Genomic DNA, 6,635 nt, shown 5'->3' with positions numbered 1-6,635 from the left:
ATAAGAAAGGATGCTAGTTCATGTCAAGCATATCGATTAGGAATACAATGATGTCTCCTGCTGACAAAGTGCATTATTTACTCAGTCACACCAGACAGCCAATGCTCAAACAAACAACATCAAATTGGATTTAAATTGGTTTTACATTTTCTTTCGGGGAGGGGGGAAAGTGCATCATGCTGCTTGATGGAATGAGAAGCAGGCAGCCTTGGGATGAGGGGAGAATAAAGAAAGCAGCAGAATGGGAAAGCCCAATTATTAGGCAATTATTTTGCAAGCAAATGAAAAGGAAATCACTGGAGTTCAGCTTGAAACAGGGAGCTGATTGACAAGGCAGCCCTCCTGCAACTCCAAGTGCCCACTGAGCCCGGGAGCTGCAGAGCACTGGATCATGCATGCAGTAGCTCATCGAGCTGAGCAGGGATGCTCCTTGCATGTGTGAGGGAGAGAGGGAACAGGAGGCCTGGCCCTTTGCAACCATATAGCAATCCCCTCAGGACAAAATGCACCTTAGCAAGCCTCTCAGGATCCAATATAGTCCTACAGAGCATAGCAAAACCACTGGGAGCATCGGACCCCAGGGATTCAGCGCAGTGAAGATTCAAGCCCCAGTGAATTCAACAGACATTCTGGTTTCACTGGGTTTTGACTTAAAATAACAAAGGATGGGAAATAACATGCGCAAGAAATTAGTCTGGATTTCATGGCAGAAGGGTTTCTCGTTGTTATATTTGTACAGCTCCTAGCACAGTGGGATCCAGACTCATAGCTGGCTCTCCAGGCACTGTTCTAGCAAACAGCAAGGCTGGCTGGAGTCAAGTAAAGCACATAGCAGCACAGAAAGAAACCGTGCCTGGCTACGGTCACGCCTTTTCATTATACTAAAAGCTTAGGCAACTGTTTCAAAAAGCCAAAGAGGGTTAAACAGGATTAGCAGCCTTCTTTTCTGCACAACACAGTGAAAAATAATTGAATTGTTATTCAAAGAGGAAAGGAGAGAAAGCTGAATATCTCCAGCCTACTCCTCCTGAGGGCTCTTGCCTCCCACGCTAAGCCGTCGGCTGGCTGTCGAGGTCACTGACACGTCCACGTGGAGGTCCGGGCTGGGATGCATTGCAGACAACACTCTACATGCGAGCAGCTCCTTTGCCTATTTTGTTCATGCAACCACTTACATAACTGCCTCCTACTGAAAGTATTTTCCCATTCGTTACCTGTAGGACCTTAGTGCTCATAGCAGAGGTCGTCAAAAACGAAGATATTCCATTAAAAGGAAGCGGGGAGGGTCCTGCAATTCCAGCTGTGCTGGTGGGTGTCAGGTTTGCCACTCACTGTAGCTGCTACTCGCTTAGTGGCTCTGTAGGGATAGTTGACCCGACCTAGAGGCAGCGGTGGGGTGAGATAACCTCTGCAAGGTTTTTGTAGATCATGTAGCTTCTGTTCAACAGGTGCAGGAGGAGGGTCCTGCTTTGTAAAGTGCTTTGGGGCTCTGGGATGAAAAGTGTTGTATAACTGCAAAGTATCGCTGACCCACAGTGACCGTGCGGTGATGTACAGTCTTCAGGAGCTCCCTGTTTCACAGGGAGGTAAAGGGAGCTGTCTCTCATTGGGGAGGAGATGCAGAGTAGTCAAATATGAGCTGCTGGGATGCTCTCCACTGCAGAGAGGCTATCTGTATGGAGATCCCAGGAAAGCAGGCCCTTAATATGTCAAGCTATCCCATAGGCAGAGAAGGTTCTTTGGGTAAATCTGATATATTTTATTAGACCAGCTCAAATAGTTGAAAAAAATCTTCTTTGCAAGCTCTTGGGTATGAACACCCTTCTTCAGGCAGAGGGAGCAACACTTGTCAGCCTATGTCCTTAGGCTGGCACAGCTACAACCAACACCCCTGAAGCGATCCCATAGGCCTTTACCTAGCTCCCCTCCTCATGGTATCTCTATACCTCACTCTTCATAACCCTACCATGACATGGAGCAGAGGCAGAGACATTTTTAGGGCCGGGAACTCAAAGTTGTTCATCACCCAGCATTTAGGGTAAGTTTCCACATAGCCGCCAAAGTAAGTGGCCACTGTTTCTGAAGAGCCTGGCTTATCGACGGCCCTGAATAGGAGACACTTCATTTAAAATCTAGTTCCAATCACAGGGGCCTTGCATCTGAAAAGGCACTTCCATGTGACTTGCATGAAACCCATGACATCTGTGGAAGAGTTGGATTATCACCACATCTTAGAATCATAGACAATGAGGGGTGAAGGGAGCTAAGGAGGTCACATCTAGTCCAACCCCCTGCTCCAAGCAGGATCAGCCCTAACTACATCATCCCAGCCAAGGCTTTGTCTACCCAGGTCTTAAACACCTCCAAGGATGGAGATTACCCCGACTCTCTGGGTAACTTGTTCTTTTCCTTGTCCCAGTGCAGCATTACCCAAGAGGACCCTTCTCTTCCAGGAGTCAAACCGTGGACTACTTGCTGCCCTTCCCTCTGCCCTGAGAAGTCATTTATAGGGGCCTTTTTTTTGCATTGCCCATGTTTAATGTGGATGTCAGTTCAATACAATACAGAACAGTTGAGTTTCTTTTGCCTTCTTTCACTTATTTTTTTTCAAATCAGGGACCTATGCTGATCATTGCTGTGTATCTGGGCCTTCCTGTAATAAATGAGCTGAGAAAGTCCCTCATGAATCTTATTCATGTTTTGTACTTTTTTTTCACCCCTTTTTTTTCCTGGAGTGTTTTCTCTCTGAGTTTTACCTGGCGGCATTGATTTCTTTCCTTTTGAAAGAGAAGTTCAGCATGTCATCCCTGAGTTGTGCAGTGCAAAGTAGCCTCAGAGAATTCCCTCCTTCCAGAGCCGGTGATTCTCGCCAGTACACTGTTTATATCTGGCTATAAAGCAACATGCCTCTCACTGCAGGACATTTTTTTTCCAAGTAGAAATGGAACAAGATAACCAGTGTGACGCCAGGCAGAAACTAAGCATCTAACATACCAATGATTTTCTTTTCCCTTTAGCTTTTTCTTCTTCCTTGGACAGGGCTTATGGGGAGGAGGGGATAGAAGGGGAAAAACCACACTCAAGTACTTGCCAGTTCAGTATTAGCCTTCAAATGGCACTCATTAGCAATTCATAATTAAAAGTATCCAAGTTCAGGGTTGTGTTCACAGCAGGAAGCCCTGACTCCTGGGATTCAAGCCTCTCACCCTTCTGAGCAGTCAAAGCCTCAGTTTCATGACATGCATTTTACTGGCAAAATTACGAGTTCTAATTAACACTGAAACTTGAAGCAAATGAGGCTTAATTTTTTTTCCTCCCCACCTCCCATTTGCTTTTCATCTGCCCTGCTTCTCCAGCTCAGTTTGCTCCATGCTGATGCTACAGGGGCTGGCTTTGATCAGATTCGCTCCTCCAGCTGTTCTCAGCAGGCCAAAGCTTTCCTCTGAGCGGCTGAATGAAATATGTGGCTGGGTATGACAGCTACATGCCATGGCATGACTTTGGGGATAAGTCTCACCTTCTTGGGGGCTAGCCTAGGAGTCAGAAGAGTGGTGTCTATGCCTTACTCTGCCACTGACCCACTGTAAGGCCCCAGGCAGGTCATTTTGCCTCCCTTTGGGCTTCTGCTTCCCCTTCCACCTGTTGTCCATATAAATGAGTGTGTTAGCAGAGGGGCAGCAAGTGAGATCCAAAATAAAAGTAATAAAATCTTTGGTCACCTCCAGCCAGGACTTAGGCAGAATGTGAACACCTAAATCCAAAGCTGTTGTTCAAAAAACCTCAGTAGCCACCACCTATCCCCAGGGGCACCTAACCCTACCAGATACTTTCCATTTTGGCTAGAAAGTTCCTCAGGTGCCTGCAGTTCAGCTCTCTACTCAGACCCACTCCTCTTGTGGCACGCTCGCTGCTTTTGCCTGGCCAGCCAGGCTTGGAAAAGGACACTTTGTATTGGTGGAACATTTCCACCAATCAGGTAACAGCTGGGAGGGGCTTGCCCACCCTTGCTCGGAGGGGGCGGGGTTGAGGAGCCCCTGGACCTGATTAAAGACTATGCCTTGCAGGTCCAGCAGACTTCGGGGCGGAGCCTCCAGTGTAATTAAAAGCCCAACATGCTCAGCACGATGGGCAGATGCGGAGGGGGACGGTGAGGAGAGAGGAGCTCAGGAGAAGACTGTGATCAGGACCCCACCTGAGTCTCAACGGTGTGTGGATTGGCGCACGGCGCTCGAGGTGGCTTGATCCTGCAAAACCGACAAGCGGCTGGGTGGGGCGGTGCATGGAGAGCCGGCCCTGGGAGCAGCTAGGTATCACACGGTGCGCAGGTCGGTGCACGAAGAGTCGACATTGAGAGCAGCTCAAGATTGCTCAAGTTAGCCCCAACTCTTGGCCGGGTAACAGGAACCCCACAATGTGGCTCAGCATTAAACTAAAAGAGCCCCAGTGCTCAGAGCAGGGCCCAGGAAGGGGAAAGACCCCCAGCGTGAGGCCGGGGACCTGGAGCCAGTTAGGGCTAGGCTCCCATAGGAGCTCCTGGGTGCCCAATGCGGGGCACAAGGCCGTCAGGAGGAGCCGGAGGTGCCACTGGAGAAAGGCGTGACTGGTTTCCGTGGGATGAGCCTTGTCTGCTTCAGAGCAGGAGTGAGAGCTGCTGGGAAAGTGGGTCCCATGGGGGAGGCAGGTTTGGGAGAGAAGGGTCTCTAGCCTCCACCCTCATCCATTGTGGGGGGGGGCCTGTCCACATCCAGGGGCTCTAAAGGGGAGGGGCTCCAGGGAACATCCCGTGGGGTGCTGAGTGCACCTCCTATTTTGTGATTGATGTTTGCTTCCTACTGTTGATGTTCATATAGTTATGGGTAGTCCTTAAGGGGTTTACCTGTTTATATTACCTATATCCGTTTACTGCCTGTTATCAGAACTTACCTGTATTGTTGCCTGGGTATGTCTATTGCATTGCTACCTCAACTTACCTGGGTTTTTCTGAGTGACGCTTATATGTGTTTAGTGTGTTGATGCCTTGAAATACCTGTTCCAGGGTATTAATGTTCATCTGTGTGTGGGGGGGAGTTAATTATTGCCTGCACTGCGGATCACCTGTACTGAGTTCCCAGTTACCTGTTCTATGTTTAGCAGTCCCTCGAAGCAGTACAATGTGATGATTGCAGGTTACTGTATATGGTGTCACATACCAATTCTACTGTAACTATTTAATGTCCCTTATTCATATTTACTTTTGTATAGCAATACGTTTGTATATAGTTAAGTGCTTTGTCTTGGCCTGGCGCTATAGAGAAAAGAGGGAACTGCTCCCAGGTGGCAGGCCCCTCTCACAGAACTTGCCTGACCACCCCATGCCTTCCACTTGCAGGCAGGGCACACCCCTGTGTATACCCGGGATATACTCTGATCCAAGCATCCCAACAACTGAGCTCCCATTTTCAGAAGAAAGATGTCCAAAGGCCCTGAGGGGCCCCATCCTGGATGTGTGCTGTGAGCATGCCAAGCTCATGCTGACAACATCAGCTTCAGTGCAAGAACAATATTGCTGCTACCTTCTCCATAAAATCCTAGTGAGAGGATGCTTGCCACAGTTGCAGGCTCTGTGCAGCCTGATGGGATTCAAACCCATATCACCCATCTCCCAGGTGAGAGCCATACTGCAAGGCCCTAGCCTTGGCTGGGGGGAGGGAGGGGCTGCATACCCCACACGCAGTCAAGATACAACAGTTTTGGGTGGGAGAGACAACTAGCAAGAGGGATCCTGCTTCTGGAGCTTAATGGTTATAGGCATTCAGCTGCATGGGAAGAAGTCTGTGTTCTGGCCCCTGCTTCATGGACTGTCAATGTGTTTTATATTAGATAATCATTGGGTTAAAACAGAAATAATCTGGACTGCAGGGCACCACAACCCAGGAGTCTCCAATCCCAGCTGAGTGCCTTTGCTTCTAGCAGGGAACACCTAGGTTCCTACACGCTGCTGCTGTATAATAATTAGATGCTCACCATGTTTACTTTTCCAAAGACTGAAAAAAGGGGCCTATATCATTTCTGAGACAGGTGCAGCCTTCTGCACTGTAAGGTCTGGGAAAGCTGGTTTCACTGCAAAATGTGGTGGCTCATACAGCAGCATGGCCACTGGGGCCTTTTAGCATGCACATATGCTCTTTGTCACAAACCAAAACCAACCCCGCCCCAGAAAACCCAAACATGGGGCCAATAAACAACAAACAGCAGCTCACAATTTGACCATATGAGAAAGAGTGCTCAGCTTGCAATGATAATGATGATGATACGATATGATAAAATCACACTGATGCCTAAAAAGTTGGTGTCCTTTGCACTGGATGCTGTACAAGCATGTTGTGAGGATGTTTGTATCTCCAAAGGATTGAAAAATAATTAGAATCTAGTGATATTTCCTAAATGAGGAGACTCCCCGCTTTCTTGAATCTGACAAAGCCTGATCTGGAGAAAAGCCATATTGTACAAGGAAGGGTATGTCTGTAACATTCAATAGACAGAGCCTGTTGAAACATAGCCATTCGTGTACTAAAGTCACAGCCCTTCTTCCAGTGCAGGAGGTTGCATACACCTAGCACAAGATGACATGTACTGTTGGCAACAAAGGAAAGGAA

Source organism: Gavialis gangeticus, unplaced genomic scaffold (genome assembly GCF_001723915.1).
Source record: "Gavialis gangeticus isolate Ggan-Ray unplaced genomic scaffold, GavGan_comp1, whole genome shotgun sequence".
NCBI classification, from domain to species: Eukaryota; Metazoa; Chordata; order Crocodylia; family Gavialidae; genus Gavialis; species Gavialis gangeticus.
The sequence above is the reverse complement of the archived record's forward strand: the minus strand, read 5'-3'. Positions refer to the sequence as shown.